Source organism: Ambystoma mexicanum, chromosome 5p (assembly GCF_040938575.1).
Source record: "Ambystoma mexicanum isolate Mex_15411 chromosome 5p, UKY_AmexF1_1, whole genome shotgun sequence".
NCBI lineage: Eukaryota > Metazoa > Chordata > Amphibia > Caudata > Ambystomatidae > Ambystoma > Ambystoma mexicanum.
The window spans coordinates 338,921,710-338,939,425 of NC_090930.1; positions in this window are offsets into that span (position 1 = coordinate 338,921,710).

Consider the following 17,716-nt stretch of genomic DNA (forward strand, 5'->3'; position numbering starts at 1 on the left):
GTGGGCCGGACAGCACCCACCTGCAGAGTCGTACTATTCCAGTCCAGTAACAATAGTGCCGGTAGGCTTACCGGCACCATTGTTGCCGGACCAGCATCGTCATAATGAGGTCCTACGAACAAAAATCGTATGCTTTCAAAGAAATAAGTGTTGCAAATAATGCCAACATCAAAACAAAGGAATGCACTACACCTAATGTCTCTTTGGGTTCCCTCGACCAGTTTTCAGCAAAGGCCAAGTAAATAGTTTCATGTCTTCTGTTATGTACATTGTAAAAGGCAAATCTCCCAAAAACAAATACTACATTAAGGGATCCAAGTACATAAATGATTACAATCCTATCATTGCCCTCTTGGGGAATACAAATATACACATTCAATATATTTCAGACAATTCAGCTGCTGTTGCAAGGTATGTCACATCTTATCTCACCAAAGCTGAAAAAACTAAGCTAAAAGACAAAACTGTGTCACAATAATTGTACAGCTTTGACATTAAAATGCTGTTGCAAAGATAATGCAGGTCTGACTATGGTGCAACTCATTTAACAGATACAGCCTTATATCGTCAATCTGAAAACTTTCTGTGGTTGAGCCTTGGTCCAGCTACATCATGAAAATGAGTACTGAAATACTATCAGGAAATTGAAAATATAGCAGCAAATGATACCAACACTCAAGATATTTTTAAAAATAAAGTGTGTGACACATACTATACAAACAGAAGTACTGCTTTGGAAAATATGTTCCTATATGGCATTGCCCATGACTATTCCTACAAAAATAATGTTATGCCAGATGAGACAACTGACAAATATTCCATCCTAAAATGTGAAGAAGGCCTTGTAAGGCTTACTAAACCCAGTCCCATAAACCATGAAAAGTTGTCCCTTAAATCTCATCAGCAAAAAGAACTGTATTACATATTCCCACTACAACTCTTCAAACCTTGGAGAAAGGGGGAAGAACTGTAAGATGACCCTGACACATTTGAAGCTATGTTCAAAGTAAATGAAAGCAGTATAACAAATGACAGTTTTAAACAGTGCAAAGAAATGTTGGACAAGGAGCGCCAAGAAGAAAAAGAAATAGAATCTATGCTAGAGAAAGACACCCCTGAAGGCAATCAACCTTCTGTTACAGGATGCCACAAACCTGGAGACCAAAATGAAGCAGAAATAGCAGTGCATGAGGTATCTTCCCAACATGGCAAACATGTATCGGATGTTCTTTCCATACTCCGTTGCAGTCCAGTTGTGTTATCCCCAGCTGTGTCTATGTTCACTTCTGCCCTGGCCTGAATCGCTGATACTTGTGCAGTGCTCTATAATTGAGTAACGCTGGCCGCAGCATCAAGTGTGCTCGGGAACAGTAATGTGTTAAAATTGATATCGGTTTCATCCAGGGCGAGGGAAGACTTGCTCAGATCTCGGCCTCCTATATCCTCTGACAAGCCATTCCATGTTTGCTGATGTTTACCAATGGAATAGTCAGTTGCTTTTCCCTGTGCCTTGTTGTAACATGTTCGATTGTCTCGATGTGCACGGCTTCATACGCAACGTTGAACAAGGCGAGGAAACCATTAAATTGATGCATGATATGCACCCTATCGACTCTCACTCCATTGTACTGAGAATGGCTGGTCCCAGTTCTGTTTGAGAGACCATCTACAGCCAAACTTGAGTTGACAGATAACATTTTAAATATATTGGATCTATGATTTAGTGTCACAAGAAATGTTTGTGTCACCAGTAGGACCTGAAAATTATTTCTAAAACTGCCAATTGGTTCACGCCACTGGAAGTAATTATTCGTATATTGTATGTAAATATCCAGATGCATTTGGTCTCAAATGTTTTCATGCTGAAATATTGGGTATGTGTGCGGGCAGATAGAAGTGTATGAATGTTTTGTGTGACTGAAGGTGAGGGTGTAAGGTTATGCTTTTTTTGATGGTACAAAATGTTAATTTTAATATTAATGGTATTTGTACTGTACACCCTCACCACCAAGTGTCACCCAGGCGCTCTGGCAGATCTGAAAAGGAGATTGTGAAAAAAAGCTTGGTGGTGGGGGGTTAGTAGGGTGTAATTGGGAATAGGAAAGAGAGAAATTGTGATTCTGTGTTGGCAGCTTCAGTTCAGTTTGCACTGTTCGCTGAGCTTAAGCATGGTTTACGGGTCTGTGTAAACTCCCATATGCTGATGTGCTTGTTATGTCTTATAAGTATGTTGTTGCAATGTGGTGAAGTGCATGTAGATTGCTGTGCATAGAGGTGGTTGTCTGGTTTTCCGTATGACAAGTGTATGAGGAAACTTGAGAGCTGTGTTAGGTAGGTATTTTTTTGGTTGTTTCTTTTATTTATTTATTTATTTTACCACTCCTGCTCTCCATCTTTTACTTCTATATCCTTGCATTGTTGTGCTCCCTCATCTTGGGTCCGAGATGTCTAGGTTAGAGGACTCTAGTCCCTCCCTGCCAGTCCTGTGCAGGGATTTAAGCTACTTAGGTTTTTCTATGGGTTAGCGTTATGTGGGCTGGGTGGTCAGGGGGTCCCTCCGCCTTATGGTTAGGTGAGGAATTGATTTAGGGTTATGATTTCCTCCCTGGGCATCTTGTTCCCGAAGGGATCTAATCCTTTGCAGTCGTTTCATCCGGTTTCCAGAGCAAAAAGTCAAGTTTTTAGCAGTTATCTGTATTTCAGATGAACCTTTGTGTTGTGTATCTTTTTAGGGAGGTGATTCCAGGACATTTCTACCAGGTGAGAGAACGAAGATCCCACATATTTTCTTTTGTTGAAAGGTTTTGGTTCTAGTCATATGTCATTGCTTGATCTTAATGGTCTTATCGGATGGTAGATGAGTATTTTCTTCTTAAGGAACTCTGTCCTTGGCCGTGGATTGCCATGTGTGTTATGTGCATAATTTTGAACTTTATTTGCTGTTTTATTGGTAGCCAGTGTGGCAGTTTCAGTGCTGGGCTAATGTGTTCTCTTCGTGGTAGTTTGAGCAGTAGTCTTGCCACAGCGTTTTGGATGTGCTGGAGTTCTTTTTTTAATAGTTGTTCTGGCAATCATAGGTTAGTGGCGTAATCTACTCTGGACATGATGAGTGCAATGATGGTGAGTGTTTTGTGGGTGAAAGAGAGGACTGGTAAGATTGATTTTAGTGCGTGTAAGAGGAAGCAACATTCCTTGATTATAGCATTTACTTGTGACTCCAGTATTAGTTTGTTGTCCATTAAGACTCCCAAGTTATTTACTATCATTGTCGGAATGGGTGCAGTACCAATTTCCATTGACCATGGGATGTATTGACTGTTACCCCATTTTCAGGTATGATCATTTTTTCTGTTTTGTACAGGTTAATTTTGAGACTGTTAGTGTTCATCTAGCTGTGGAGTTCTTGTAGGCATTCTTCTAGTGTTGTGTTTCCTTCCTGTGTGTCTTGTATTTTGTTGATTATCTGTTTGTCATCATCATAGTCATAGCAAGTGAGGCATGTTTTTTAATGACATTGATTGGAAGTATCAGGTATATGCTGAAGAGGAGTGGTGTGAAGGAGGATCCTTGCGGTATTCCACAGGTGGATTTGCTTGTGATGGATTTGTAAGGCTTGATCCATACGGTTTCTGATCTGTTTGTTAAGTAGGATTTAATCCATAGTATGGATAGTTCAATGATTCCTATATCTTGCTATCTCCTGATGAGGATTTCATGGTTGACTGTGTTGAATGCTGCTGAGAGATCCAAGAGTATTAGCGCTGTATTTTTGTCAGCATCTGTATTGGCCTTAAGATCATCCCAGATTGAAAGCAGCACTTTTTCTGTTCTTCTCATCGGTCTGAAACCTACTTGTGCTTGCTCCAGCAGTTGGTGTTCTTCTATAAATTCTTGTGTTATTCTATAGACGTAGGTTTCGAGTTTTCCCGCAGTGTAGTGGATGTTGGAGATGGGTCTGTAGTTGGCAAGGTCCTCCATGTTTCCTGTTGTGGCCTTGAGAAGTGGTTTGATATATGATGATTTGAATGATCGTGGTACTTTCCCTGTTGAAAGTGATTGCTTGAAGAGGTTTCTGTAGTGTCCCATCGGTGTTCCTTATGTGAGGATTGACTTGTGTATGTCCGGAGGGCATGGATCCATGGGGGAGCCTGATTTGTTACTTTGCTGACCAGCTTAACACGTGTCTCCACTGATATTTGGGGAAATCTTTGGAGTTTGATATGTCGAAACCCGGATAGCTGGTTTGGTTGCATGTTGTAGTTTGTCGGTCTGCTTTGTATAATGTGTTGTATGGTGTAGATTTCGTTTTTGAAGTGGTCTGCAAGGCCATTTCATAGTTGTGTGCGGGGCATTGCTGTGTTTATGGAGGCAGGTGGGTTTCTCATTTTGTTTATGATTTAAATAGCTCTTTTTGGGTGTTGGTGGCTATGGTGATTCTGTTGTCGTACTATTTCTTTCTCGCCTCATGGATTTCCTTTTTGTATGAGCGGATTTGTTGTAATTTCGTCGCCTGGTTGTTATTTTTCCTCCATTCCAGTTCAAGTTTCCTGTTATATCTTTTCATGTCATTAGTAGTGGGGTAAACCATTTAGCTGTAGCTCTTTTGCACAATGGGGTGAAAGTTTTTTCCTTGGAGATTTAATCAATAGTTCCGTCGATCCATATGTCTACATGGATAAAGTGTGTTAGTTCATTTATAAGAATTCACAGCCAATACAAATAGCTTACATTTTGAGGAATTTTAGGTGCTTTTTCTACCAATAAATTGATTTTGATATTACCTTCAGGTGTGTTTAATTGCCTCATTTGGCACTTGTTTGAAGTCATTGGAATATGTACAGGGGATTGTTCTTCTTTTCTTGGTTCATGAGGTCGAATCCAGCATGTATTAATTCAAACAATCCAAGGAAGATTTGTCAGTGCTCAAATTACAACTAAATTATGAACAACTCACCATTTACATGGAAGTCACAAAAGAAATTGATCATGGCCTAAAACATGAACATAAAACTTGCAGTTGTAACAATTACGAGCCTCTGCTTTTGTATGTGAGTGGTGAGCCTGGTTCTTGCAAAACGTTCTTACTTAAAACAATCAGGAAATATCAGGAAGAACAAACATACAGCAACCTTTCAACAGTTGTAACAACCCCCATAGGTCTTGCTGTTTAAATCATAGGAGGTGTAACTCTCCTCCCAGTAGAACACCATAACAAATTAGTTTATTACAAATCAACAGCAGAAGAACACAAAATTCAACTATAAATGTTAATGTTAAATGTTAAAGGTATTTGTACCGCGCAACGTCACCAGCAGAGTTGGTCCCCAGGCTCTCTGTCTGACCTGCAAATGAGAAGTCAGGGTGGCTTATTAAGGAGAAGAGGGAATAGGATAGTGAGAGAGGTGGTGTTCTGTTGGCAGCTTCAGTTCAGTTTACACCATGCGCTGAGCGTTGGTGCGAATATTGGGTCTATGTCAGTCCTCGCATGCTGTTGGTGCAATTTATGTGTTGTTTGTTGTTGCAGTGTGGTGAAGTGCGTGTGGCTTGATGTGCGAGAGGTGGTTGTGTGAGTATTTTGTGAGTTAAGTATATAGAATTTTGAGCTTTTTGGTTAGTGGTTTATATGTCTCGCAGCTAATCTTCGCAGTATGGACGAATGCCTAGATTTGAGGATCCTGTATGGTGCGGGAGAGGTTCATCTCCCACAATACACTACATTCCACCATATAACCGACAAAGATGTAGGCCACACCTAGATTCAGTGTCCTGCAAAGTTGTGGAGAGGCCTGGGTTTCACAATACATTATGTTTCACCACATCGTAGACCAAGATGGAGGTTATACCTGGACGTGAGAGTCCTGCAAAGTGGGAGAGAGGCTTAGGTTTCATAATACATTACGTTTCACCATACAATAGAGATGGAAGCTACACCTAGATTTGAGAGTACTGTGTAGTGGGAGAAAGGGCTAGGTTCCACAATAAGTGGGTTTCAACATATAATAGGCAGCGATGGAGCTTACATCTAGATTTCAGAGTCCTGTAATGTGGGAAAGGAGCCTAGGTTGCATAATACATTACATTTCACCATACAATACACAGAGATGCAAGCTGTACCTAGAAAGGAGAGTCCTGCAATTGGGAGAGATGCCTAGGTTTCCCAATACAATACGTTTCACCATCCAATAGACAAAGGTGGAGGCTCTATCTAGATTTGAGAATCCTGTATAGTGGGAGAAAGGCCTAGGTTCCACAATAAGTGGGTTTACACATAAAATAGACAAAGGTGGAGGCTATACATAGATTTGAGAGTCCTGTAGAGTGGGTGTGACACAATAATGCTCATATTCTAACTAAATGTGGCACTTGCTATCATTCACCATTCTCTCTGTTTGTGACGCAGGCTAATGTTCATAATTCTAAATAAATGTTGCACTTGCTATCATTCACAATTATGGCTGGATGTGGTGCAGGCTAATGTTCACAATTCTATCTATGTGTGGAATTTGCTAACATTTACAATTCTGTCCAGGTGTGACGCAGGTTAATGTTCACAATTCAAACTAAATGTAGCACTTGCCAATATTCACAGTTTTGTCCGGGTGCGACGCAGTATAATGTTCACAATTCTAACTAAATGTGGCATTTGCTAACATTCAAAATTCTATCTAAGTGTGGCATTTGCTAACATTTACAATTCTATCTAAGTGTGGCATATGCTAACATTTACAATTCTGTCTGGATGTGACTCGGGATGATGTTCACAATTCTAAATAAATGTGGCACTTCCTAGCATTCACAATTCTGTTTGGATTCAACGCAGGCTAACGGTTGATGGTATATTAACCATATATAAAGATGGAGGTTGTGCCTAGATCTGAGAGTGCTGCATAGTGGGAGAAAGGCCTAGGGTCCATAATGCAGCATGCTTTAGAATATAATACAGTAGGTTTAGTTTACTAGCAGACACTGATGGTTTGATATATCTATATTTGAGAGTAAGTTTACAACAGGTGATTGCTAGTGTTGAGTATTCCCTAAGAGATTGATGTAGGTGATGTTCTCCTAGCAATCTATGTTCTTAGGTAAGGTAGGTGGCAGGGCTTTCTGGAGTAGAGTGATTGATCTACTCCCCACCCATTTATTAGTCACTGCTCGTTGACAGCTGGCTACTGGCTTACCCTGCTGACACCTGCAGACACACCTTGGAGCCACCAATATAGTAGCTGCCCTTTGCCTTGGGGTTCTGAGCCACAGGAGCTGCACGGGCAGAGGGCTGCCCTGGAAGGTTCAGTTATGACCAGAGATCTGACCTATCAGGGGAGGTGGGCGGGCTGGGAGGAGGGAGGAATCATGCATGAGGAAATGGATGAGAGTGAGGGAAGGGGTGGAAAGGGAGCGCAACTGGGCTACGGGCCCTAAATATCGCTACCGAATTGTTCAACAAAGGCCTAGGAGGGTCTCTTACAAAGCAGCACTCACCTCCTAAATGGCCAAAGAGGTGAGTGGAGGCTCCTGCAGGCCCGTAGGGCTAGAAGGACTACAACATTCCTCCAATCAGTGGAGGTGGGTGTTCTGGGAGGCGGGAGGGATCGTACACGAGAAAATGGATGCAAGGGAGGGAAGAGGTGGAAAGGGAGCGCAACCAGGCTAGGGGCGCTAAATATCACTATCAAATTGTTCAGCAAAGTCCCAGGAGGGTCTCTTACAAAGCAGCACTTACCTGCAACGACGCCCAAGAGGCAAGCGGAGGCTCCTGCAGGCCGGTAGGCCTAGCAAGACTACACAATTCCTCCAATCAGGGGTGGTGGGTGTTCTAGGAGGCAGAAGGGATCGTACACGAGGACATGGATACAAGGGATGGAAGGGTGGAATGGGAGTGCAATGGGGCTACGGGCACTAAATATCACTACCAAATTGTTCAGCAAAGGCCCAGGAGGGTCTCTTACAAAGCAGCACTCACCTGCTACACAGCCAAAGAGGCGAGCAGTGGCTCCTGCAGGCCGGTAGGACTAGCAGGACTACAGAATTCCTCCAATCAGTGGTTGTGGGAGTGCTGGGAGGTGGGAGGGATCGTACACAAGGAAAAGGATGTGAGGGAGGGAAGGGGTTGAAAGGGAGCACAACGGGGCTAGGGGCACTAAATATTGCTACCAAATTGTTCAGCAAAGGACCAGGAGGGTCTCTTACAAAGCAGCACTCACCTGCTACACAGCCAAAGAGCAAGATGAAATAAGCATGGTTTCCAACATCATGTTAGTTTTGATTTATCTAAAAATGCAGGAAGTGCTAAAAACTGCTTAAAAGGAAGCCTTTGGAGGGAAACACGTTATTGTTTATATAGATATATATATAGATATATGAGATTCCAAATGAGGTACCAGCGTACCATTAGAACACACTCTTGGGCATAATCCAATAAAGAAAAATAAATAGAGAGAATGGAAAACCACAGTTTAAAGTTCACCAATTTGAAAGAAAGATTAAAGCTGCTGGCTGTGCTGGCTGGCTGTGTGAATATCAACAAAGTCCTTTATTGCTGTTGCTTCCTTAGACAAGACACAGCCACTCTGTCAAATCACATTGCCATCTTGTAAGGTTCCTTGCACTACATTCCCAATAGAACAGATCCACATATTTACAAAAAAACAGCACATTTGTATTTCAACAAATCGGTCAAACTGACCATGCTTACTTGTCATTTCCCTAGACCAACAACTATAGTGTATTCAAGACCATATTGAATAATGTGCCATTATTGATAAGAACTTAAGTAAAGTGCTAATGCATTGTTGAAAACCTTGACAATGGTTTGACATCAGACGTCAAATACTTATTAAAGATAGAATGTGCAGTTACTTCACTGACATATATTGGGGTCAGCTATGCTAGGGAGATAAATGAATAATATAATGTCAGTGTTATTTCTTATAAAGTGCATATCAAAGTGAGGATGACAGTATAGTGCAAAAGTGCTAGTGCTGATTCAGTATTACTAACTCCGATTGCACAACACCCCATCTACATATTTCCAGATGTAAAACAAAATGTAATCCATGTTCTGAACAATAGAAAAATGGGGGGTTGATTGCACCATGTAAACACTGATTATGCAATATAAAAAACTCATACATAAAAAGCAGAATTATTAATGGCAAAATGAATGCAGAATTTTTAATAACAGTGCTCTGTATAGATCACACACTACAGCTAAAGGAAGTGACGGATGACGAGTCATTTGAGAACAATGACAAAGATGTGGAGATAATATTTGAGAATGTTATCACCAGTGACATAATGATACAGTGATGCAGGGGCTTGTCATGGGCAAACAAGCTTTAGCGGCTGCTGCATTTGCAATAGAAACAAGTTCTACTATTGTGATGGGGTGCTCAGTCAGGTTGTATGTGGAACATTCTCTATTTGCCATCCTAGAAAGGTCAAAGTCCACCATGACAGCATAGAGATCTTCAGCGTACAAGATTATTATGTCAAAGCCCCACATTCATGTGGTTAGATGTAAAACAGAGAATCTGGCTAAATTTTTAACAGTTATTCTCACTGCCGAAGATCTGACAATTCACGACTTTGCCACATACATGGGGGGGATTATATCCCCAAAGCAGAGGATTGCACATTGACGGAGGGTGAGGTACTCTTTGTTGACGGGTCATCCACAATTGATCAGGACGATGGCCAAAGACATACAGGGGCAGCAATGGTATGACTTGAGGAAGGGGACTACGAGACAGTGGGCTTGAAAAGAATGTCCATGCACTATTCTGCACAGGCAGCAGAATTCATAACTCTTATCGAAGCATTGAGAAGGTGTAAAAGGTGCCCAGTCACAATATATCCATACTCAGCATACGTCACAACAACTGTGAACGCTGGTCTATCCCGCTGGAAGAGGAGGGGGTTTTGGAGGGACGATGGATCTCCAGTACAGCATGCGGCACTGCTAGAAAAACTACTAGAAGCCTTATACCAGCCATCTGTTGTGGCAGTCATCAAGTGCGCTGCCCACACCAGCGGGACAGACAAAATACTGATGGGAAATGCAGCCACTGATGCATCAGGAAAAATGGTGGCGTATCTGCCAAACAAAACTCCTGCTGAGTATGTTGTGACTGCCCCACCAGCACACGAACATCCAGCACCTTACACAACATTACCCATCTCCCAGATTATCGAGTTACAAGGAAGGTCCACTGAAAGGGAGAAAGAGTCGTGGTTACGGAAAGCTTGCAAGCAATCCTTACATATCTGTTATGGAGAAAAGAAAACTCCTGAAAGACAGTAATTCCCCGGGAGCTCCTCAGAGTAGCCATTGAACAGTTACACTAACCATCCCACAGTTTGAAGCAGCACATAGCAGCATATATACAGGAAGATTGGTTTATACCAAATATTCAGGAGAGTATCACAGAAATGGTCGTACATTGCACCACATGTCAAAGTTTGACACTACGGACATGATGGGGCACCTTGCCCTGCCCCACTGGGTCGTTCTGTGAACTACACATAGATTACACTGACATGGGTGAGCACTGTAATGGCTCTATGTATCTCATAGTAGGGGTTTGCCCGTTCTCAAGGTGGGTGGAAGCTTTTCCTTTGATGGGGTGTGTGCAAGGTTTTTTAACATCAGACAATGGCACACATTTTTTCAGTACATTGTTTCAGCACTTCACAACACTACTTGGCATCAAGCAACACATCTGTTTGATTTACCGCCCACAGACCAAAAGAGTTGTGGAGAGAATACACAGTCTCCTCAAAAGCAAACTATCCAATCTCTGTACCATGTTGAAGAAGAACTGGGTGCACTGTTTGGCCCTGGCCCTCTTCAGTTTAAGCCTAGCAAATACCACCATTTGTCACCTCATGAGGTGGTCACTGGTTGACGTATGCACACCCCTTTATCTCCTGTAAGAAAAGTTTCAGATGCACATAGGGCAGCAGCGGTGTTAGGTGATGAGTTCAGAGATTATTTGACCACACTAACAAGGTCATAAATGTGTCTCCCGACAGATTGTGACTCCCTGGATTCAGATAGCAGACACACTGGATGTAGCAACCATGATGGTGACAGACCCTGAATGCAGGACCACACAACCGCCATTGCCTGGTGTCTTCCTGTAAATTCGCAAGTTCATGTGCAGGTGGTCCAACCCTTGGTATTACGGGCCATACGAGGTGGTGTTTTGCACTCCCCTTGTGAAGATGAAGGGCTTGCGATATTGGGTCCACCTCTCCGATGTATGCAGGGCACCTACAGAAAGCACGTTGGCACTTCAGTTATCTTAAAAGGAGGGGCAGCAGTACCTGCACCCTATCTATCTCACCAGCCTGTCCAGGCACAATACGTGAGTGGTGTCACACTCCACTGTTGGGCCAAATCCCAGCTGCTAGATCCATATTCTTCTTTTTTCAGGAGTTCTTTCTCTCTCTCTTTATCTCTTTCCCTCTTCCACTCTTTCTCTTTATCTCTTTTTCTCTTTCTCTCTCCCTCTCCTTCTTTCTCTCTCTCTCGTTCTCACTCTCTCTTTCCCTATTTCTCTCTCTTTCGCACCCTCCCCTTCTCTCTGTATAAGTATGTCTTGTATGTCTCACCTTTTCTTTTTTTTGCATTTTAGCCTTCATTTCAGGAGAGAAGATGATGATGTGACTAATGCAAATAAATGTTTGTTAAGTTGGGATCTGAGTTGTAGATGCACTAATAAGAACATATGGACCCATGCTTACTATTGCAGTTTGACCATTATTGCAGATCTATGTGTGATATTAATGGTACTATTCAGACTATATTGGGGGAATATGTTATAGGACAAGGTCCTATAAAGAGGGGGAATGGGAATGTATATTATCCAAATGTGACAGTACATATAAATGTTAATAATATTGGTGGTTTACATACATTAGTAGCAATATGAATATGAATGGTGATAATAACAATGGAAATGAATACAGGAGTAACAATAGTGTTGATCATGACAGGTACAATAAGATATTGAAAGTATGTGCACAATTGGCAATGGGGTAAATAGATGATTGTTAATAATTTGAAACAATATGATGTTATTTCTGATAGCACTGTTATAGTTGAAACCCCTGAGAACATGTAAAAAATAATGTAAAGAGAAGTATGGAAAAAGTATGATAGGTATCAAAGGCTGGGGTTGGATGTTATTGAGGATATCTGTCATAACGAATTTGCCAACTCGTGGTGTACTGATATGAATGGCGTGCAAATAAACGTTATGCATGGACGCTGTTATGTGTGTTCACTCATTCCACATGCCTCTGGGTCTCCCAAGGTGTTAGTACCACAAGCGGTCCCAATTGCAGAGGCACAATGCCTAGTTCAGCTTGCCCTATGCAGAATAAAGGGAACGTTCCAGCGTGCAACTGCAAATGGTTTGTCCAGATCCACAGTGCAGCGACAATGCAAAAAACATCAAGTATGTGGAATAAACCTATCTGATGGTGTAAGGGGGTAAACATGTCAATAACAAGTGGCAGGACACTACACTACTTTGCTTGGCAGACACAGTGGTAACATATAGCAAGGAAATGATAGCACAGGTAGACAATTTCTTCATGCAAATATAGACAGAGCATATCACAAAGTTGACGTTGATTGCAACAATGGAAATGCTGGTTGGAGTGCACAGGGAAGAAGAATACAAATTTTGTTCCCGCATCACGGGAACAGTATTTGTAGGTTTCAATTAATGTTTTTAATAAGACTCTCCTGATTGCAGATATTAAGAAGGGAATGGTAACCGTGATGTATTAATACTGGGTCTGTGGCCAACAAGCCTACTTGCACCTCCCACCATCATGAAGGGTCTGTTGTTCGCTGGCCAGGCTGCACTCAGTGCTACTAGTAATCCCAGAAGAAAACCTGAATGGTCTCTGTCGAGGAGTCAACATATTCGAAATAGAAGAGCAGAACCCGTCACCCACACAAGAGCTCCACATCCTGCCACAGAAAGGACAATTCCAAAAACTGAAGAGGAAGAAAAGGTTGAATTACATATCTAAAGATTTGGTCGGATTGTTTGCTGAAATGCTCAAATAATACTGCCTCTTCAGCTCAGCAGAATACATTTTCACATCTCTACTATATGTAGAGAGCAGGCTGCAGCAAATGCCAAATGGTTGCTGATTGTGAGATGGGAACTGGTTTAGTTGCTTGCATTGAGACTTATGATGATGTAAAACCAATATATGTTGGACATGTTACCAACAATGGAAGGAGGGGTTTGCAAAAAATGTGGCGATTCCTGGTGCACATTTGTGCCTCCAGAGGATGCTGAGAACGTGTCATTATCCCACATCATTGCAGCTGTCCATGGCCTGGGTGTTTGCATGAAGAACGATGGAGGAGTACAGGACAGTGAGCCTCATTATGGGTCCGGAGGTAACTGTGCCAGCATTACTGGTGGGTGACCGCTGACCCCTAAATATTTTCCGGTGCCTGACTTGCCGATAACACTGGGGTATTACAACCCCCGGCGGTCACGACAGTCAGGCCCGGCAAATAGTAATTTCCCATTCTCTGTGGGAATGGGGAACACGGAAGCACCGGCACCGTTATTAACGGTGCTGGTCCTTTGGTGACTGTCTGCCTACCGTGGCTGCTGTGTCCGGCAGGGTCAGACCTGTCAGGTATGGCAGCTAAGGCAGGCAGACTTGTAGTCTGCCGGTCCAGAAACAGCAGTGCCGGTAAGCTTACAGGCGCTGGTGTTTCCAGACAGGCATGCTTATAATGAGGCCCACTGACTGGTTTACTTTGGCATTCAGTTGGGCCCTGTCGTGGCTCAGAGCGATCATGAAGATGTTGATGCCCATCATTGTGTTCATCCTTGTTGTTTTCTGCTCCTGTCAACTGAGCCTTAGTTGTTGTGCCAATGTGGCACCCAATAGCGCAAGAATGATGTTATCAATTGGGGTTTCAAAAGCACTTCGCGAGAAAAAAGATATTGAAGTACAGACTGATATCTCACAAAGTGGCCCTAAGTATGAAATGCTCCCCATCCCGTATGGAGATGAAGTTGAGCATCTATACCACACTATCATTTCACCACCACCTGATATAGAGAATTACACAGAGGTTTGGGTGGAACTGGCAGGGAATGGGGGTGCATCTATATGACTTGCTCATCTGAAGAATATGCGTGCAGAGGGGAAAGTTTGCGATCAGTGCCACAAAGAATGTCGATGGCGGTGCAGGCGCCACCTTCATTCTGGGAGGAGGACATGGCCAAGGTAACAGACAGTTTATGGACTACCAGTCCTTATGATCTGCGGTGCATCAAGAACATAGGGGGAGTGAAGGCCAAATTGAAACCAGGAGCAAACTTGCCAAGAGTAAAACAGTATCCCCTAACCAAAGAAGCAGATGAGGGCATTTATGAAACAATCAACACCCTTATTGAGAGAGGCATCCTGGTACCATAAGAATCACCATGCAAGTACCCCGTGCACATGGCCAATGGGGGTTGTGGTGTTTCATTCAGAACCTAAGATCCTTGAACCATATTGTAGAATCAGAGTATCCATAGCGGCAAATCCAGCTACCATTGTGTGTGGCATTCCAGCAGAAACAACCTGCTTCACAGTCATTGATTTAAAAAATGCATTCTTTTCAGTACTACTGCACCCATACTCACAAGGCCTAACCAGTTTTATGTACCAAAACCAGAGGTGGAAACACACTTGTTTTCCACAGGGGTACTGCGAGTCACCTTCTATCTTCAACAGAGTGATCCAGATGGATCTAGGCAACAGAGAGACAGAAAGCATGGTTCTACAGTATGTTGATGACATTTTGATTTGCAGTGAGACAGAGGATGAGTACAGAAGGGACTCAGTGCACATGTTGACAGTGTTAGTTGACAATGGGTACAAGGTAGACATGGCAAAGCTACAGTACTGTTGGAAAAGAAGTGCTTTACGTTGAACAAATGATATCTAAGGATGGCAGGCATATTGCCCCAAAGATATCAGAGACAATGCGTAACACACATGAGCCCAAACAGTGAGGGAGATGCAACAGTTCTTGCGGTTCTGCAATTATTGCAGGGCATGGGTCTTTGCCTACAGCACATACATCTGGCCGTTCGTTACTGCATTGAAAGAAGCACAGAAGGAAACAAAGACACTGGCATGGACAACAGAGATGAAAGAGGCTTTTGAGGAATTTAAACAAGCCACATGCACAGCAACAGTGTTAGGGACCCCAGATTACAAAAGTGAATTCTTCCTGCTCTCACACATTGATGGCGTGGTGATGAAAGCAGTACTGACTCAGAAAACAAGCATGAGCCATAAGTCCATTGCCTACTACAGTGGACAGCTTGACTGGGTGATGAGAGGACATTATTCATGCGAACAATCATTGGCTGCTCCAGCATTCACAGTGGAAAATTCATCTGCAGTGACAATGGGGTTGCCCCACCACTCTTTACATGGAGCACACACTGTTTGTGATACTGCACAAGCCAAAAAACACACTGACTACACAGAGAGCATCAGGGTACAATGTCATACTATCAAATGTAGGACTGAAGATAGTAAGATGCAGGACAGTGAACCTGGTACTATTTTTGGCAGACGCCCTCAAGCCAAGGGAAGGTGCTCATGACTGCACAAGGAATATAGAGCTGTTCAGTGAGACACGCAAGGTGGAGGAAGATTCACTTGAGGGGGGAGATGTACTGTACATAGATGGTACATTGACTATTGACCATTCTGATGGGAACAGAAGGATGGGAACTGCTGTAGTAAGACTAAAAGAGGACTGGACAAGTGAGGTGGTTGTTAGTGCACGGTTACCATACTATTATTCAGCACAAGCAGCCAAACTAGTGGCTTTCATATTAGCGCTAGAACACAGTGCAGACACATGTGTGACAATCTATTCTGACAATGCTTATATCACATCAACAGTACATTCAGGATTGGCATATTGGCTTAGAAGGGGATTCAGGAGAGCAGATGGGAACCATGTGCAGCATGCACTCCTGTTAGGCAAATTGATAGATGTGATTGCATACCCACGGGAGCTGGTGCTGGTGAAATGCCAGGCCCACACAAAGGGGGAGGATGCTATCAAGAGGGGAAATGAGGCAGCAGACTAAGAGGCAAAGTATTCAGCATACTTTGGAGAGCTATGGGAACTGAAGGAGAGACCGAATGCCCCAGGAGGAGTGAGAAACATGGTGTTGAGGGAGGGGTACAACAGCATACCAGAAACTCAGATTATGGAATTGCATGGGGCTGCACCACAGTAGGAGAGGGAGCTATGAGTGAAAAGGGGATGTTCTATGTTTCCAACAGATGCTCTATGGTGACAGAACAACACAGGGAAAGTGATAATGCCGCTAGCCATGCTCAAAACAGCACTGGCACGATTGCATTATCCAGCACACACTGCAAAGGAGGTCATTGCTGCATGCATTGGATAATCGTGGTTTTGCCCAAATTTGAATGAACATGTAGTCAACTTCATTAGTAACTGACTTGTCAGCAGTTCACAGCAGGACATACTATGAGAGTTGTGAGAGGATCCATACCACAACCTGATGGCCCATTCATGCATCTCCACGTGGATTATGTGGACATGATTCCAGTCTGTCAAGGGAACTGCTACGTGTTAGTGGTTGTCTGCCCATTCTCAAGGTGGATAGAAGCTGGACCCTGTTCACATGCTGATGCCCTTAGGGCAGCAACATTTCTGTTCCGGGAAGTCTTCCCAAGATGGGGCCTGTGTGAGGTCCTGAGGTCTGACAATGGCCCTCACTTCACCAATTAACTTTTTCAACACATCATAGCCCTGCTAGGGATCAAACACAAATTCGCCTGCAAGCAAATGGAGTGTGTGAACCCTCAAAGGACACATGAAGGAGTGCATTGCCAAAAGCACAAAGAAAGACTGAAATCACTGTTTGCCTTTGGTATTGTTTGAACTGCGCAACAAGCCAGGGTCCGACCACCATTTAATGCCCCATGAGGTGGTGACCGGATGACCTATTCATCTTCCCTTGGCTCCTCCCACTAGGGCATTGAAGGATTGTGAGAACAGTGTAAATGTGTTAGTGCACGACATTTTTTAATATATAAATTCCTTGTTTTCTAGCACTTCTTTTATCTCTCGCCAGATACAAAGGACCCAGGGAAGGCCTGAAGATGATGAACAACCAGATTCTGACTGCACAGAACCAAGCACTGAAAGCAAACATTTAGTTCAGGTGGGAGACTTAGTTCTCCTAAAAAAAAAATTATTCAGCATTGTAATGTGCCTAGGTTCAAGGGACCTCATGTCTTTGAGGCTGTGACGGACAGAGCAGTAAGACTTGAGGAGAAAATAGTGTGGAACCACATCCAAGATGTCAAGCCCTACATAGCAGTGACCTCTCCTGGCAACAGAGCAACAGTAATCGACAGGGCCTACGTTAAGGAGCTTTCATGACCTTCAAGTAGGTGTAGATCTCACTGAATTAGGAAGGCCTGGCCATCCTATGGTCCGAAGCTCCAAAGCAGCTGTAGTAGCAACTGACATACTTGTGTACATTTACAGCTGAACCACTGTCTGTTTGTTTTCTCCTTTTCTTCCGCAAATGTAGGTTGATGCGAATGTTGTTAGAATTGCATAGGGAATTCTACTGATGTTATCTCCCATTGATCACCCTCAACCGACAATGAAACT